The sequence below is a fragment of the Ascaphus truei genome, chromosome 2, assembly GCF_040206685.1.
Source record: "Ascaphus truei isolate aAscTru1 chromosome 2, aAscTru1.hap1, whole genome shotgun sequence".
Classification (NCBI taxonomy): Eukaryota; Metazoa; Chordata; class Amphibia; order Anura; family Ascaphidae; genus Ascaphus; species Ascaphus truei.
Window position 1 is genome coordinate 324,060,626 of NC_134484.1, and position 20,182 is coordinate 324,080,807.

General features: G+C 41.4%; 1 long non-coding RNA gene across 2 annotated transcripts; it reads right to left on the bottom strand.

The window, feature by feature from the left end:
- Positions 1-14,934: 14,934 nt before the first annotated feature.
- LOC142488694 (uncharacterized) lies at positions 14,935-18,558 on the bottom strand. 2 transcript variants are annotated; one of them, XR_012799588.1, is made up of 4 exons: positions 18,090-18,558; positions 16,888-16,912; positions 15,452-15,589; positions 14,935-15,325 (listed from the first exon to the last, which is right to left on the bottom strand). It is a non-coding gene; the product is annotated as an uncharacterized LOC142488694 (long non-coding RNA). The 2 variants fall into 2 exon arrangements; XR_012799587.1 differs by lacking the exon at positions 16,888-16,912.
- Between the last annotated feature and the right edge of the window lie 1,624 nt (positions 18,559-20,182).

Consider the following 20,182-nt stretch of genomic DNA (forward strand, 5'->3'; position numbering starts at 1 on the left):
CCAGAATACTGTGAGGTCATCGATGACATCAGAATGGGAGGGTGTGGCTAAGTTGCACCTGGAGTAGTCATCAATCATTGGTCAAAATGCTCTCTGCCTTTAGATAGCTACAGGCAGCTGACAACAGCATTGTGAGATCACATAAACTCAACGGGACATCATAATACACTGAATGTTGGAAAACTACTGTATAAATGCTGAAGTGAGGAGGAATATTCATTTATTTATCAGCATGGAGCAAAGGAGGAGGAGAGTTTCCTTGCAACAGGATCAATAATATCCTGATTACCAATGGTGGCACAGAGAGATGTGAGTGGAGTTTATTCTAACAAGGGCTAGTTGGGACAAGGGATGGGATGCCAGTCTACATGTTCATATTGAATTTGTTAGTTGAATTGGCTGAATATTCTCCTTAAAAGCAGCAATTTCCCCACAAACAAATGGGTTTGTTTTTGGAGTCCAGTGATCTTCCTCCACACATAGTTCAGTCCCTCCAATCCTTCACACAGCCCCCATTCAAACACAGCCCCTATTCAAACGCCTATGCACAGTCCAGCCACCCTACACACACACACACAGTCACTTTCCTAACCCGCAATGATTGTTCCTTCTCTCCCTCTGCAGTGATATATTATTACAAATAAGTAGGTAGCTGGACTCCCTCTGGAGAGACATAGAGAGAAGGGGGCGGGGTGAGAGAGGGAGAAGGGGGAGAGGAGGAAGAGAAGATGTGGGGGGGGGGGATAGAAGTGGAGGAGAGAGATGGAGGGGGTAGAGAGAGGAGTATGGAAATAGAGTCACTGCATTGACACAGGTAGGTATGTCAATAAGGTCAGATGAGAGGCAATGTGGTTAAATGTGAATAAATTAGATCTCAAATGGAGGATAGAGGAACTATAGACACATGTCGGGAGAGAAAGGATTGTATTAAAATTATCTAACGTAATATCAAGGTGCTGGTATCTAATTTACGGCAGCACTTGCAGACAAAAGCCCAGAACCTGGCAGCGCAGGATGAAAGGCTGGGTCAACTACTGTCCCGGTCCCCTCAGTATGCCAGACCCGAACTTTCGGACAGCCCACCAGTTCAATTGGGAAAAATGAAGCATGGAGAAGACCATGGGGCTTTCCTTTTACCCTTTGATAGGGTCACCACTGCCCAAGGCTGGCCGATAGATTACTTTGCAACCATGTTGACCCCACTCCTAATAAGAGAAGCCCAGTCTGCATTTCACGGCCTTCCTGCAGATCAGGCTATGGACTATAAACTGGTAAAATCAGCCATTCTGAATCACTTAGGCCTGGCCCCAGGTCTACCAGAAGTAATTGCAGACCTTGAAATACACCTCCAAAGTGAGACCCCAGCTCTTAACTCACCAATTGCTAGACTTGTGTACCCCGTAGATGCAGCCAGAGCAACCCAATGCAGGATAAAGATCCATGCTGCCAAAACCCTAGCTCTAGCTGTTCATCTCCTGAAAAGTTCTTTGGGGCCAAGGACCAGCAGAATGACTGGACCTGATGGTACAGATTCCACCAAATCTGGCTGATGCCCAAAGGAGAGGACCGGACAAATATGAACACTACAACCCACCAGTTCAGGACCACCAAGCCCCACAAAGGGAACACCCATGCCTTATGGCAGTAACCATCGATACGCTCGTCTACTTTCTGAGGTTGGCTCATCACTAAAAGAGGGGGGCTGCAGAGGACGTTGTACACAAGATGCACCCAGTTCCTGGTTTCCAGTCTCCAATCAGATGAGGGTTATCAACGCTATCCCACTGCATGAGAGCCATCTCCATGTTTGACCTATGGGAAACATGGCCACCATTTTACAGATCATCACAGTTGGATTGCTTCTTCGGCAGGACCGTTGCAACAGCCTCCAGTAGAGAATACTCCAAGTCGTGGCTCATTCTAGTCCTGGTTGGGTAAATGTCTTTCCATGCACTTGTGGATTCGGTAAAACCCTTATCCTTCCGAAGCTTCTCCCAGTTAAAGTGCTATCCTATGACTCCCCATGTAGCATAGAGTGTATACATGATGATACAAAAAGGTACCCGACAGCCAACATCCTGCTATAGTTAAAGGGTTGAGTGGCCAGGATATAAGTAAGAGTCGCTTCTTGGCTCCCTGCATCCATCTTGCTGGGCTGAGACTGGCCCTATTTGTCCAGGCTCCGAAATCTCAGAGGCAGAGACTCTGTGACAAACAGGACTGGTTGGAAAAGTCTGGGTCTCCAGGTAACAATACATAAAACATAAATTACAAGTAATGACTGGGAATGGCCAGAAGGAAGGAGAGGCAGAGTCTTGAGATTTACCTGAGTTGTCTCTTCTTGACTTCTGCTAGAAGCAGAGGGAAGATCTCGTTCTTTCTAGACAATATTAGAAGGTGTGGGAAGTTCTCTAGGTCGCCATGGGGTTCTCACCATTGAACTACGAAATCTCTCAACCAGAAACAAGGGAAGGTAAATTAATTTACCATGTAATCTTACTGAAACCCTGGAAGGTGAAGAGATCTCTATTAATCCACCCCATACATGGGGCAATGGATCTGGGTCGTCTGCCTCCAAAGGGGAGCACCTTTGATGGCAATTAAATCCCTCTGGTAAGTCAATTAACCTGTCCGTCTAACTATCGACCTGTCTCCCTCCTGCCTTTTGCCTCTAAACTCCTTGAACGTCTTGTATTCTCTCGCTTGCTCCATTTTCTCAACACCTATTCTCTCATAGACCCTCTAATCTGGCTTCCGCACGGCTCACTCCACGGAAACAGCCCTCACTAAAATAACTGATGACCTCCATGCTGCCAAAGACAGAGGTCATTGCACTCTGCTCATATTACTCGACCTCTCCGCAGCATTTGACACCGAGGACCACCCTCTTCTCCTTCACATTCTCCATACTCTTGGTATTCGGAACAAAGCTCTATCCTGGATTTCCTCTTACCTCTCCCATCGTACTTTCAGTGTCTCTTCTGCTAACACCACCTCCTCCTCTATTGATCTCTCTGTGGGGGTACCCCAGGGCTCTGTCCTGGGACCTCTTCTCTTTTCTCTGTACACACTCTCTCTAGGTGACCTAATAACATCTCCTGGGTTTAAATATCACCTCTACGCTGAAGACACACAAATTTACTTTTCAACACCCGACCTTACACCTGCTGTACAAACCAAAGTTTCTGAATGTCTCTCTGCTATATCATCCTGGATGGCCCCCGTCGCCTTAAACTCAACATGGCAAAAACAGAACTCCTCATACTTCTTCCCAAATCTGGCCCTACTACCTCCTTCCACATTACTGTTGGAACTACGATCATTCACCCAGTAGCCCAAGCACGCTGCTTAGGGGTCACACTGGACTCCTCTCTCACATTCTCCTCTCACATTCAAAACGTTTCTAAAACCTGCCGCTTTTTCCTCCGCAATATCACTAAGATACGCCCGTTCCTCTGTTGCTCGACTGCTAAAACTCTGACTCAGGCCCTCATTCTCTCCCGTCTTGATTACTGTAACCTCCTGCTGTCCGGCCTTCCTGCCTCTCACCTGTCTCCCCTACAATCTATCCTAACGCTGCTGCCAGAATCGCTCTGCTCTTTCCTAAATCTGTCTCTGCGTCTCACCTCCTGAAATCCCTCTCCTGGCTTCCGATCAAATCCCGCATCTCACACTCGATTCTCCTCCTCACTTTTAAAGCTTAACACTCTTCTGCCCCGCCTTACATCTCAGCCCTAATTTCTCGTTATACACCATCCCGACTCTTGCGTTCTTCTCAAGGATGTCTTCTTTCTACCCCCTTTGTATCTAAAGCCCTCTCCCGCCTTAAACCTTTTTCACTGACTGCCCTGCACCTTTGGAATGCCCTTCCCCTCAATACCCGACTAGCACCCACTCTATCCACCTTTAAGACCCACCTTAAGACACACTTGCTTAAACAAGCATATGAATAGCACTGTGGATAATACTGGACACATGATATAAAGCTTAGCCCTCTGCAGATGCACTTACCAGAACTCCCTCCTACTGTCTCTGTACGTTCTCCCTACCCACCAATTAGACTGTAAGCTCCTCAGAGCAGGGACTCCTCTTCCTTAATGTTACTCTTATGTCTGAAGCACTTATTCCCATGATCTGTTATTTATATTATCTGTTATTTATTTGATTACCACGTGTATTACTACTGTGAAGCGCTATGTACATTAATGGCGCTATACAAATAAAGACATACAATACACTACAGTAAGCACTGGTGAACCCATATAAACAGTCTTAAAGCTGTTCTAGTGTCTTTGAGAGAGGCAGGGCTCACCACCAACCCTAAGAAATGCGCCTTATGAAAGGCCGAGACAAAGTACCTTGGTTATGTTGGGAGTGGGAAAGTAAGGTAAGGTAGCTGCCTTAAAAGAAGTTCCAACCCACCAGACAAAAACAGATGTTCTATTTTAGGTTTAGCAGGTTATTACAGTCGCTTCATCCCAAACTATTGCACAATTAGAGCACCCCTAATAGACCTCATAGAAAGAGTGCCCCTGCCCAAGGAGTTTTGTCTAGGGACTGCTTCAGAGCCTTCAATGAAGTTAAAAAGTTTCTATCTGAGGGTCCCACCTTAGAAGCCCACATTATGATAGGCCCTTTGTACTAAATACTATGCCTTTGATGTAGGAGTAGGGTATTTCTGTCCAAACAATTTAAGAGAATAGAACACATACCCTGTTTCTAAGCAGGAACTAACTCCTGAGGGAGGTGAATTACTCGGTTATCGGACAAGAATGCCTGGCAGTAAAATGGGCTATTGACACCTTGAGACTTTACCTAGCGGGAGTTCATTTAATTTTAATGACAGATCACGCTCCCTGAATATGGTACATTCTACCTCCTGGTTAACTAGATGGTATATGGCCCTCAAAACCTTCTTATTTGAGATTCAGCACAGGGCAGCAAGCAAATTGCCAATGCTGATTTTATGTCTCAAGAAGGAGTGGAGAGTAAGGTTTCAGCCGTGTGCAGCCCAGCCTCACATAAACAGGGGTGGAATGTGACAGGGTAGATTCCCTGTCTAACTATTATGCAAGGTAAATGTATCTGTAGTGTATCTCCCTATGCCTCAGGCACCAAAAAATAGATTGTAAGCTCGACGGGGCAGGGACCTATGCCTACAAAGAAGTCTCTTTAAAGTGCTACGTAAAACTAGCAGCGTTATACAAGAACATGCTATTATTAAGGTATCAATATTGAATGTACTGTATGTAAATGTCTTTTTTCAGTTTTTTTTTATTGTATTTATTTTTATGTTTTTCATTGTCCATTGACTACTAATGTATTAATCTGTGCCCCTTTAGGGCACAGATAAATACAGTGACAGGCAATGCATTTTTTGACAGATGCTTGTTTTGTATTGATTGGTATTTTATCTATTTCTGTTTATTATGTTGATAAAATTGTTTGGATTTTGGATGCCTTGTTTTTAGTACATTTGTGGATTGCCTAGTGGTTTTATTTCTTGATTTGTTTTGTTAGTTAGGTGTTTCTTTAATTGTATTCTATAGTTTTGGTATAATATCATGTTTATTCTTTAGCGGTTTTGGTGTTAGAATAATTTTATTGATGTGTATTTGAGGCTTTTTAGTTCTTTTATTGTTGTGGTGTATAGGTACTTGTTTATTTCTTTAATTGTTGTGTATTGTTGTGCTTGATTGTTTTAATAGGTTGCCATTGACTGCTATAGTGGCTTATCATGCCCATATTATATGGGTATGATGAATCACTGTGCCCATCAATGGGTAAGAGGGTGGGTATACAGTAGTGGCCCTTGGGTGGGTGATTAGGCCTCCCAGGTGGGTAGTGGGGGAGGGTGGGTTAACCCCTTAATTAGGGGGAGGGTGGGTTAACCCCTTAATTACTATCGTGGTTATTAATCGCTAAGGTGATTAAGGAGTTAGGAGCCATTTGATTGTATTTTTTTCTTGTACTCTTGCTGCCAACGGAAGACATGGACCTGGAGTATGCTGACAAGGATACCCTTCATGATGACAGGGGTAAGTAGAAAGTTGTATTTACTTTATTTATGCTGGCTGGCTAATGTTTGATTTTGAATGGGCAAATGAGCTATCTGGATAATAGTTATTTTGCCCATTACTGTATGTGTTGGGGAGAGGGGGGGAGGGGGGGCTTGTTTGGGGTAGAGGAGGTGGGTGGTAGGGTTGTTGTGTTTATTTTTGTTTATTGTGGGTAGAGTGGTTGGGTGAAGGGGGTAGTGGCCTCAAGGATGGATGTTTAGGCCTAACGGGTGGTAGCGGGAGGAGTTAATCCATTCATTACATTAGCGGTATTAACCTATGCATTTAAATCCCACGGTCACGTGACGCGGACATTTAAATGCATAGGAGATACCGGCACCCCATAACGGGGCCTGTATTTCGTGAAGCACAGGGTTCCCAGACAATGTGGTTCTGCTCCGGAGGTCCCCTGCTCATGTACACTAGTATTAACATTTTTATTAAAACCCTGCGATAGCTGGCGAGATATGCGCAGGGAGAAGCGGCTCTGTCTGGGCAGCTCTCTTTGCAACTGGGCCAGATTGCCGGGTGAGCCCTTTAGAGAGAGGCGAATATCATGTTGCTGGCTACTCGCCATTTTGGGGCATTTTGCTATCGCATGTATTCGAGGCTTTCTGAATACCGTGATTGCAACACTGACAAAACTGGTGGCGTTACCGGTCCAGCAATTTTTTTTATGAAGGCTTATAGAATACGCCCCATAGTTACTAACTTACAAGACTAACTCTATATACAGTGGGATCCCCATCTCTAACTCCTCCTGGGACCTGAACTAGAATATTCCATCACCATTTTATATACCCCATAGTGACATCACTAGTCACTATGACTACTGGGGAGGGGTTTTGTATTCTACCAAGTATCTTTACTTAGTGAGATCACTAGGCACCTTCTATAAAGTTGGTGTGGCTAGGTTTCCCCCCAGAAACTCCACACCATGTGATGGATAGATATGAAATTGTACAATTGTAGCTACCCATACAATTAACCCTCTAGGGCCCTTTCTTAAAGTAGTATTCCCCCAGGGGCGCTACACATAAATAAATTAAAGACACAGTAACACTGAATGTAAGGTAACAAAACAATTGTCAATCTGAATAAATAATGAACAGTAGTAGACGCTAGTCAGCTGGTCACAAAGGCATACCTATTGTTGTTCAGGGGACTGGGCCCATGTTAGCCGTGGTTTAGGATTAAAGTAAATAAAGCAGGATGCGGAGAGAACCTTAAATAAAGAAACTGGGAACACAGTATTCAGCACATTGATGTCCCTTTACTTGATAATGGTGTATTACAAGAGAATGGAATACAGCAGGGCCCTGCTTCTTGGCACCCCGCATATCAGTGATCTGCCGATATAGCGGTACCGAGCAGGGGGCTGCCATGTCTGCGCATGCGCAGAGTGGGGAAGTCGAGGTCACGCATGCGCAGAACGGGGGGTGCCGAGGTTGTACATGCACACAACGGAGGTCGCACATGCACACAATGGAGGTCGCATAAGGGAGAATTTCAGGTCTGCACATGCGCACACGCTGAAAATAACAGGTTCCACTTTCCGGCGATTTTTGCTTTGCGGCAGGCCCATACAATGGAACCCGCCGCATGCCCGGGGCTCTCCTGCATAGTACATTTTCTCATGACAATTAAAACTGAAACTCGACAACACATTTCTGTACAGTGAATTTTTACTATTATATCCCTATTGTCATCCCTTTTCTTTCAATAACCACCGGTAACACATTTTTGATATGGGTGATGTAGTTGTTGCATGTTTTTACACTTAGACATTAATTTCAGTATTTTTTTATCCACTTCACTAGTCTTTGTTTGTTTTATAAATGCTAAACTTCTTCCCAATACAGTAACTTACTCTGGAGGTGGTCTGACCCAGTTTATTCAACTGTCCTTAATGAATATCACAGATACACTGTGTTTTAGGTCGTTATCTTGGAAGCACTAGTGACTAGATGGGAAGTATTCTGAAATGTACATCTTCATGATCTCCTGGAAATAGACTTTATCTGTGATACCTGGAGATGCAATACAAATGGCACACTGTTACAATATATGGGAAAAGAGACAGGGTAACGTTAATACACAGTCACTGTTCACAACACTGAAATCGCATTTGGCTTACCTTCAAATATAACTATAGGTCCAAGGTTGCTCTCTATACATGAACATTTAGGGGATTCTTTAGTCAAGGTTGCAGTGATAAATGATTTAATTTTCAGAATGCCATAGTGGAAAATAATTCCAGAACAATAAAGTTTTCATCAGAAAATATGACAGCCTCAAACTTTTCTCCACTGTCAATCCATAGCATGTGCTTTGTTAACTTTTTTTGCTAACATTCTTTATCATGGGATGCGCTTATACATAATAATAACAAAAAGGGGGTTAGAACGGGAATATGGTGCAATGTTCATGAATATCACTTGGCATGAAAAGAAGAGAACAGCGCAGGGACACACATTAGGGCTTTACATTTTTACTGAATATGCATAAAAGCAGGAAAAGCAGTAATGACCTTAAAGGAAAGATATTCTTTAAGGTTAAATCACAACAATTACATAACTTCAGTGTTGATGCATGTGCCACTAGTGCGAGTACCGTCAGGCACATCCGTCTTTGGTGCTCAGCACAGCTTCAAACTGTCCGTGCGGGAAAAAAAGGATACCACTGTTTGTCGGTCATCTGACTTTCACTGACTGAGAAATGATCAGCCTCTTAAGTCTTTCGCTTAGACCAGAATCTGCAAAAGTTCCGCCGCTGGTGTGCATAGTCCAGAGGAGAGTCTCCCAAATGAAGTTACATTTCATGGAGAAAATGTTCCCCAATGCTATTGGCATTGCCTTTGCCCATAGCATTGTGGGAAACTTGCTCTTTCATCTTTTGCTGGGTTAAATGGGTAAAACAGAATGGGCGAAACTATTTTCAAAGTCACTTTTCATATAAATGGAATGAATTTTGTATAATTACACAGGGCACACGCACTGCACAAATAAAAAAGCAGGTGAGCATTTTCAATCAGTACTATATGCAGGGCCGCTAACAGATTCCATGGGACTCAGGACTAGAGCTTCACCTGGCGCCCTCCCCCATGTCAGCGCCGCACACAACCCACTCCCAGTGTCAGCTGCCTTGCGAGCCCTCCCCTTTCATACCTGTATTTCTTTCCTTTCACTATCTCACATTCTTCCATCTCTCTTTCTCACTCAATCTCCCCCTCGCTCTTTTACACCCCCTCTCTTCTCACTCTCCACACCCTCCCCCAACTATCACTCAATCCTATTCCATCAATCCCCCTCTCTTCACTCATCTCCCACACACACAATTCCCCTCAATACCCATACAATTCCACCCCCCACACAACCCCTCCCAATACAAAACACTACCCCTAAATACAGACAATAGATACAAACCCTCAGATACAAACACACTACACCCCCCCAGATATAGACACCCCTCCCAGATACACAACTACTACCCCCAGATGCAAACACCACCCCCAGATACAAAAACAGTACTCCCCCCCCAGATATTTACCACCACTACTCTCCAAATATAATTACCACCACACACCTATCCCCCCATCCCAAAAACAATTGTAATTACCTCTGGTTGCCACCACTAGCCCCACAGTTCTCCCCAGCTGCTGCTGCCTATTCTTCCCACGCTGGTCCTGCTTCTCTCCTCACCGAGCCTGCCTTTATCTCCAGCCGGTGTGCACCGGAAGCTGTGCCTGACTTCTGGGTGCACCCAGCTTCAGGAACACACTGGCAGGAGAGGATGGTGTGGGAGAAGATGGTGTGGGAAGAGAGCCGGGAGCCGGGGCCAACGGTAGCAGCAATCAGAGGCCCAGCAGCTGGCCAGCTAGGCCCCCACAGCCACCATGCCTGGGACACTTGTCCAGGCACTTCCCTCTTGTCGGCAACCTTGACTTTATGTGTAAGTAATGACACACTCATTTTTCTCAATCTCAATTTTTCAGTTTTCCTGTCCTTCATTCCTAAGGAGTTGAATAAATTTGGGGATGATGTGAAGTCTTCTGGACCCTCTGAATCTATAGTGCACTTTTTAAATCTATGATTTAACCAATGGTGTGTATACTAATCATCTAAGCATCAGCGATCATCGTAGGTTTGCACTCTATACGATTTATGAACAAACAAAATACAAAAGAAGCTAGTAAACTTCTATTTATTCTCTATCCAAATAAATGGTTCATCCAAACAACCAAAGGTTGAAGCATTTCAAAATTAGCAAAGATTCTAATGTATACCAGTTGGGGCAGTCTCACCATAGGGTAAATAGTACACATACCATTTCCTCAATATGCTCAACCAGACTAGTATTTACTGATGAATGAATACTGGTCAAATTAGATATTCCATCAATTGAATATTGATAAAGAGGGGCAACATCTTGCAGAAACTTTCTAGAAACATACAGTAGGATAAAGTTAGCACACAATAGACTACATTCATCTTCTCATGGATATCATCTTACACATGACTTTAAATGTAAGCGTACATTATCTTTGCAGAAACACAGCAGTAACATGACACAATCTTTTATAATCTGTGATTGAGTTTTTTAGATGTCATAAGTAATTAGAGACATTCCCGCAATCTTAGCATGTGGAGGATATCTATAAAGGACCACAATTGACCATTATGATGTTAAATTGATAGCAGTAGATCCATTTTTCTATTGCCCTTACATACAGTTTATGACAAAATATGTGATAAGAAACACAAATATGTTTCATAAACCTGATTATGTTTATAATGATGCAAGAGAACATTATTACTCTGTCAAAATGGAAAATTAATTATCTTAATGCTTGTTTAATGTTAATAAAACCTTTAAAAACGGCAAAATTAAAGCAGCAATCCCCACCATTGATATTCTTTTTTCAGTTAAAAATAATTCAGGATCTGATTCAGTGGGTTCCCCACACTATTTTTATTTCTGGGGATCACCCGGTTCTGGAGTAATTTCCCTTTTGTTTTTTTAGTTGTCAGTATTTAGCTTCTCATTCAGGAAATCAAAATGGTTGCCAAATCCCATGGAATAGGGGATGACATTGCAGTTTCCTGTTGGATGACCGTGGCACCAATCTTTGATTTTACAACAATTAAAAATATAAATATCCTGGGAATCTGGGGGGATCCCCAAAACTAAAGATTGCTCAATTTAACTCCAGTAGATCTCCATGGTTCAGATTATGAAAGAAAACAAAATTAGTAGTAAAAATTGGGGCTATTGCTGCATCAACTGTCATACAATATAATTAAATTAATGCAGCAATCGTCCCAGAATCCTATATAAGTTTAAATCACACAGTATAATGCTAGTAACTTGTTCAGAGTGGTAAGCATCATGATTTTCTTAATCTTTAGATTCTAAGGGCCTCATGCAGTAAGCGTCGATCAAGTGAAATCGGCAAGCTTACCGATTAGTCATGTTAATGGCGATTTTTCCTCTCCGTATGCAGTAAGTGCCGAATACATTCAAAATCAACCCGAAAACAAATCCGCCCACTCTCACGATGATTAGCCGATCACACACAGGTGTATCGGCGTGCGTGGCGGGGTGCTGATAGGTTGCCCAATCACAAATCTTGCTGAATCAGGCGAAACAAGCATGTATTGGATTGCGCGCCATATTTAAAGGCAACGTGTACTGCTAATCATTCTCTGTGTTGTTGGGAGTGAGAGAGAGAGAGATGCACAGAGCTGGCTGATTGAACATTTGCATATTGACGGAGAGACTTGTTGTGCATTGGGTGAGCTTTGTCCATTGTTGTTTTGTTTACATCTTTGTCTTGTTTTATATGTGGAAGTGTTTCGTGTGATTGGCTGTACATTTATTGTCTGTTTTTTGTGAGTGCTGGAAGTATGCCCGCAAAGCGTGGGAAGAGTGATGCTGGTGGGAGTGGGAGTGCTACTCATGCGAGTACGCGTCAGAGTGAACGTACTGTTCAGGGGAGTGATGTTGCTGGTGCACCGAGTGGTGTTGCTGGGAGTGGGAGTGCTGTTGCTGGGAGTGGGAGTGTTGTTGCTGGGAGTGGGAGTGCTGTTGCTGGGAGTGGGAGTGCTGTTGCTGTGAGTGGGAGTGCTGTTGCTGGGAGTGGGAGTGTTGTTGCTGGGAGTGGGAGTGCTGTTGCTGGGAGTGGGAGTGCTGGTGCTAGGAGTGGGAGTGCTGGTGCTAGGAGTGGGAGTGCTGGTGCTGTGAGTGCTGCTGGTGGCGCAGTTGCTGATGGGGTGGATGGTGGTGGCGTGCTTGCTGGTGGGCAGCTTTTGGAGTCTCTTCCATTGGAAGAAGGAGAGTCCAGTCAGCACCAGCCAAGCTCTGACCCTAAACCTGCTCGGAAGAAATGTGTGGAGAAGCCACGTAATCCTCGCTTCAATGACCAGGAAAATACAGCTCTTGTCACTGGCATTCTGGAGCACTATGACAGTATATATGGACATTTACTAGGTAAGTGTACCTTTACGTTTATTATTCAAATACATGTGATCCTAGGTCATCTGAGTTTTGTTCATATGCAAATATGGGTTCAGAATATCTTTCTATGTTAATTAGTCTGGAAACACAGCTTTTTATCATGCCTTACAAGGACAACTAATCACAGGCGGTCAATTTGCCATAACTGCATACAATATGAATGCAACCTTGCTTACATGTATAGGTTTAGTAGTGAATGCTCATGTGCTTCACATATTACACCTAAAACAGCATGTTTGCTATCTCTTGGAACAGCTAGCAGTGTAGGAAACTGGTGCTTCTATTATTATTCATTTACCTCATATATTTTATATGTTTTTCAAGGGCGGACAAGTTCAGCAAGCAGAAAAGAAATGTGGGACACAATAGTCATTGGTGTCAATGCGTGTGGGAATCATGTGAGGGACAAGCGGAATTGTCACAAGAGATTTGATGATATTTGGTCCAAATTGAAAAAGAAAATACAACACCAACGCGTGCATGCTACTGGCACTGGAGGTGGCCCGACACCACAACGTCTCATATTAAGTCCATTGGAGGAGCTGCTTCGGGCAAAATTACTTAACGTCGTCGTGGAAGGCTTACCTGGTGACCGTGATATAGGAATTTATCCCTCACAATTTCCACCAGGTGAGAAATATTAATGTAGTAGGCGTGTCGTTGCTTACAGTTATTTTGCATATTTACACTGCTTTTTATACTGTCTTCACAATATAAGCATACCTGCATCTATATATGTATATGTCTGATTCTGTATATATATATATCTCAAAATAGACATATATGTTGTAGTCCTACTAAAAGCAGTAACTAATATAGCACGTGCCATTGTGTGCTCATTTACATGTGAATTCCCAAAATGCATTGCTGCAGTGGAAGCAATTGATGGTGGCCGAAGATGGGGAACAACAGGGTAGTACACATGTGTAACACATGTTAATGAGAAATTATTACTAGCTACAGGTATAGAACATAAATATGTATAATATTATTGTGTATTTTATTTATTTTACTCCGACAAACATGACATTACTGCCTATTTTAAGCATGCATCAAATATATTGCATGCAACGGCCTACAAACATCACTTGCACTAACACATCTATAGTTGTTTATGAAAAGGTCCATTTTTGCTTTAAGTCATATACAGACAGCATAATGAGGCACACGTATCATATGTTATGTCATTGTTTTCATAACTTAAAAACTGCACACGACTATTTAGCTCATCTACCATTGTGTTAAAGCAGCTGCAATTAATATCTCATCACAGCATACACTTCAACAGAGGGGGTGGGGTTCAGCACACACACTAATTACAGCCTCATTTTAGGGTCAACTTAGTTCACACCATTTTCACCTGTTTCAAGTAATTGAAAGGTGTGGCTGATTAGGCTTTTTGGGGAAGGGAATACCGTTCTTACAACCTGACTAGCACAACTGAAGTTAATCACACTCATTTGAAAGCTTCACTTTAGCTACTAAATGCCCCAACAACTCATTACTTATCAAAGCGTACGTCACACATTAGTTCACTCATATCTATAGTTGAACTACTATCAACGACACATTATCACACACTGCATGTCTTGTCTTGTTGAGTGACAGCCACATTCAGGTGTGCCACATCTTATATTAATGTACCACACATATCCTCTACCAAAAACAACACTTTTTGCAATATGACCACCTTCATGATAACCATTGTGAATGGTCATCTCATGATAGTTATGTACATTATGATACTGATATCACTACACAACATATGATTTTTATGTACAAATTTAATCTATTTATCCTCACGCATTACTGCAGAAACATAGTATGTTTTATGTTAGGGAACTCAAAAGTTCTAAGTACGCAGGCATGTACATTGTTATTACAACTATTTATGTTCACTTTCACACACACATTTTGGGTTAAGGAAATGATGCTGTTAGGTACTCATAAATACAGAACATACAATAACTGTTTGTTCAATATTTACACATGTAAATGTAAAACTTATGTTATTGTTATATATAGTTGCCCCTGAAGGACATGTGTCACCTGAGACTGAACAAGTGTCTTCACCTGGGTCAGCCAGCTCAACACACCTAGAAGGTGAGTGTATCAGTTGGTGGCCATATAATATGTGCTCTTCTATATGTTATGTTGTCATGTTCATTATTTGTTTTGCACATCTTCTTTAAATAGGATTACTTAGTGTCAGTGAAAATGAAGTGTAAGGCAACATGTATTGTGTTAGTGATGTTAACTATCATGTAGGAGTTGTGAGTTTACAGCAAGTTTTCATTCACTCATATTTCATACTGAGTCCAAACATTATTCTTAAGTCAAGGTAGTTTTTAATGTGAGGTTATAAAACGTATGGAAACATGTTAGTTGTTACTTATGACACAGTAGAATTACATAGTAACACAGCAGAGATTAACATGCCATTTAATAATGTGTACATTTATTTGTAGAACATGATGAAGAGGATTATGATGATGATGATGATGCCGCCGCCGCCATAGACACACAAATACAAGCAAGTGACCATGAAGAGGTTCCAATTGAAACTGTTTTACCGCCAAATCGTCCAGCAAATACCACATATGATGCAATTGTAGCTTCTGAGGGAAAAATTGTGGAAGCAGAAAATCGTCGCCATTCTGACCTGATGACAGTGCTGGAAAGGATGATTGCACTGCAGGAAGAAACAGTTTCACAATTGGCACATCTCCACAGAGTCTTCATTGAAGTGCCTAAACAGTTGCAAAAAATCAACACCTCATTCGAAGCATTAGTTGTTCAGCAAACACAAGCTAATTACTGGAGAATGACTAATGTACCACAATTCAACATCAACACGTCACAGGCAGGATCCTTACATGCTGGGCAGTTTTCACCACATTCATCTGATCTTCATTCACCAGGCCCGAATGTTACCGGTCAAGTAGCAGACATTGCTGTGCAGGTTCCTGTCGACATCCTACCGCTGCCATCTGTACAAATTCAGCAGCTGACACCTACAAAGGAGGCCACAAAAAGAAAACACAAGCAGTTACTACTGACCAGTTTTTGGTCAAAAACAACAAAAGACACACATGAAACAGACCAACCATCACTTGTGCAGTGTCTACCAACTTGCTCACATGTGTCAGTGGGCACAAGCCCTGTCCGTGAACAGTCACTACCCAAAAGCCCTGTAGGTGAGTCACTGCCCAAAAGCCCTGTAGGTGAATCGCTGCCCAAAAGCCCTGTAGGTGAATCACTGCCCAAAAGCCCTGTAGGTGAATCACTGCCCAAAAGCCCTGTAGGTGAGTCACTGGCCACAAGCCCTGCCCGTGAAGTGCCAGAGGCCACTCAAAGTGGCTCTGTTGTGGCTAAAGTTGGTGGCAAAAAAAAAAGGAAAATTCAAGAGACAACAAGCAGGCCTGTTACTCGCTCGCAAAAGGAAAAATATAAATAAATTTTATAATTCACAAAATATGTCTTTGGCCTTGTTTTGTTGACTTCAGATTATCTAATTACTATTGTATGTATGCTGAAGACTGTGTTGTTTCCAAACTTTCAAGTATGTTCTTGTACACGTGAAGTTTTGGAAATGTTAACACTCCTAATTAATGAATAGTGTTATAAATATTGATGTATTAATCGTCTGTTCAGTAATGGTCCACCAGGAGCCAGTTGCTAAGTTTAGAGAAGCTGCCATTGACTTTGCAGCAAAACATTGCATTTGGGTGTGTTAATTGATGTAATCATTGCATGTGCATATTATTTTCATGCAATTATAAAAGCACCTATTTAACTGCAAACATCTTTCTTGTACGTGTACAGCAGGATTTTGTGTTAAATATTACTTACCTTTGGTGGCCATTGTAATGTTGTCCTTTAATCATTTATGTGTTCTTGTTTCAAGAACATCTCTGAATTGATACTAATATATATGTAGTATGTATTGATATATGCACACACACACACACACACACAGACACACACTGTGTGTGTGTGTGTGTGTGTGTGTGTGTGTGTGTGTGTGTGTGTGTGTGTGTGTGTGTGTGTGTGTGTGTGTGTGTGTGTGTGTGTGTGTGTGTGTGTGTGTGTGTGTATATATAGTACTATCTAAACTGGTATAGATGTATTTACAAAAAACATACACTTCATGCTTCCTTGTGAAAACACACTATTTTAATAATACAGGCCTAATGTTTGACAACTATACTAAGTGTGAGCCTCTAACATTATTGGGTGCAAACAAATGTTTATTACTTAATTCACTCATGTTTATCACCATTTAAATAGGTTTCATACAAGGCCTACTTACTGCCATCAATATGTTGTGTGTACTCCTGCAATATAAAAAAAATAACTATATATATATAAAAATATAAATATATATATATATATATATATATATATATATATATATATATATATATATATATATATACATATATATACACACACACACACACACACACACACACACACACACACACACACACACACACACACTATACATATAGTACAATATACACTTTATATATATATTTATATTTATGAGAGAGATATATTTATATATATATATATATATATACACACGTATTTAAATTTATGCAGACAGGTAGTTAACCAGACTTTCAAATACACACAGAAATGTATGTGGGAAAAAAACATTTCATTTTGCAGGTGTGTGTATTTACTGATATGGCTGTCTAAGCACTATTTTCACACAGTGCTCTTTGTTATTTTTCAAGAAAACTCAATGTTACTGAAATAAAAGTGTAGGAATGTTTTCACAAACGAGATAAAAAAATGATACATGTTTTTCCCACATTCGCCTATCACTAACCACAAAAGTTAAACCAATTAAAAGGACACATCCAATTGGCGTTTGAAATAAGGAGTAAAAGTAGTTACTTTTGTTGACCTTGAAAACGAAACACAGGAATTTGTTAGCCATTGAGCAGAATCATTTTGATGAGCAAAGAACACAGAACTGCACACATCTTTTGTGCTACTCTGACATGGCTGATGAATTCGTTAACAATATGAATCCCCTCTTAGGTTATAAGTACATGGTTTCAGAAGCAATTTTGAACAGTCGCGGACACAAAGCGAGCACACGCCAAATCTATGATTTGATTCGAGCAAAATATCCTTATTACCAAGACCGTAGGCATGCGCGGAATTTTAATTCATCAATAAGATTCACTTTATCAACTAATGACTTTTTTGAACGTGTGCAGGATAAGCTAGAACACACCTATGGTTTCTGGAAGATTGCAAAGGAAAAGCATTTTACCCTGAAAGAGGGCACATATATTGTTGTGAAAGGCATATTTATTCCTAATGCCAATAGCAATGGATCCGCTACTACTGTTCCGTGTGAATCGATACCTGCTGCAATATCTGCACCCTCCATTCCTGAAACCCACATTGTACAAGAACAAAAGTACTATGATTATGTACCAAGCCTTTCAGCTGAAAATGCATTGGAATGGGAACCCGAAGAAATGAACCTACCTCCCGACCAATTGTTTGAAGAAAGCAGTGGCGATTCCTATGAGCGCTTCATGGAGGAGATGTGTGTCATACTGGATTCAGCGGGTGGGTCAAGCGTGGATGAAAATGCCTTGCATTTCTGGAGCGACCAGTTGCAGCCAGACGAAGAGTTAATTCTAGAAGAATGGTAAATATAACAACCGTTATGCGTTGACTGTGCGTTTAAATGTTTTTTTTTTTTTTTTTTTTAACCACCATTTTCACTTTCAATGCGTGGATACAGCGTAACATTGCAGACTGCATAACATGTAGCGATCACAAAGAAATTGTTGCCGAATACAATATAGTATAACCTGAAAGAGTAGTACACATTGCTGACGGAATAAATATACGTACTTTCCTATCCCTTTAACCATATTAGCAACATTTTAACATAACTCTAACACATACCTGTTTTGTTATCATGCAACATTTAAAAGCGGGTCCACCACGTATGACGTGGGACCCTTGTCATGGCCCAAGGCGTCCTTAAAAAGGATTACGGATGTAAGTCCCGCCCCCAAGCGACGTGCGCTCCTCAAAGCCTATTGGCTGTCATGTTTTGTTATAGTAACGGTAACTGCAGTGTGTCATGTGTGCGGCTCAGTGTTTGTAGGCGTCAACTGGGCGTTAGCCGAATGTTAATTGAGTGGGAGGAGTGTTAGCGTGCGTTTCACGCTGGTTTAACATGACGTCACACGTATTGCATTTGCGCATTGTGTTATCGGCCGTCCTTTCTGTCCAAACACGTCTGTTTAAAAAGAATACAGATGTACTCGTTTAGAACGAATGTAGTTTCGTATTCATTGTATTTGAAATAAAGATTTTATGTTTAATGGTATTTTCAAGATGTATTGAACGCACAATGTACGCTTTGTTTTGCGCATGCGCTAACAGTTAGTGCAGCCAAGCCTGAAGTGCGTGCGCACACTAAGATGTGCGTGCACATTTTTCAGTATACAGGCAACGTTCACATCATATACATAGTTATGCCTGCTACAAATTTAAAGAAACATTACATACTGATGTACACTTGTACTTCTAACATATAAGTGAGTGACGTGTGTATGTACACAATCATATAGAGCTGTGTAATGCGTTGTCACGGATACATATATAGTAAGGTGCCATATTTGACCATCATGTGTTTGCTGTATTTCAGAGATGTCGGGGAAGATACAATCGAATCAATGTATGATTTCAGAAGAGTCTACCTTTATATGAGATGATTGTGAGGAGGAGCCACCGACTACTATACTACATATGGAACTAATTTTATATTGCTTGCAGCGCTTATTAACAAACAATTAAAAATGTGATACCCTTATGCCTATATTGCATAAGCACTTAATTAACATAATGATGTTGCAAAATAGTGCCTCATGAATTTTTATTGCGTGTTCTTTAATGACTACTATCATTTTATGGCATGGTGTGTTTTATATATAACAACCATTCCCACTCTGCTAACACATTTGTGAATTCTATTGTGTAATGGAACGTATGACTGTCGAAACTATGTAACAATAATAATAATAATAATAATAATAATACTTATAATAATACTTATAATATGAGCATGTTCATGTATAGCGCTGCTAGTTGTACACAGCGCTTTACAGACACATTTTTCAGGCTGAGGTCCCTGGCCCGTGGAACTTACAATTTATTTTTTGCCGCCTGAGGCACAGGGAGATAAAGTGACTTGCCCAAGGTCACAAGGAGCCGACACCGGGAATTGAACCAGACTCCCCTGCTTCAAAATCTCAGTGCCAGTGTGTGTCTTTACTCACTGAGCCACTCCTTCTCCCAATGTAAAGGACACTTACAACCAACTAGCCATTTCTTGTTAAAAATCTCTTGTTACATGGGTATGTTGATAAAATGGTTTGGGACTGTAGCAAATAATGTTATTGGCCAGATGTTGTGGTCCCCTACAATGCATGATGTTCTGATTATGACATCAACATCATGTAATCAAGTACGTTTCTGTGTATATTTTATTAACCTAACTAACTATAGTTTACTGTGTTTATTAAACGTTCTAAAAATACATAGTATAGTCAATATGATGA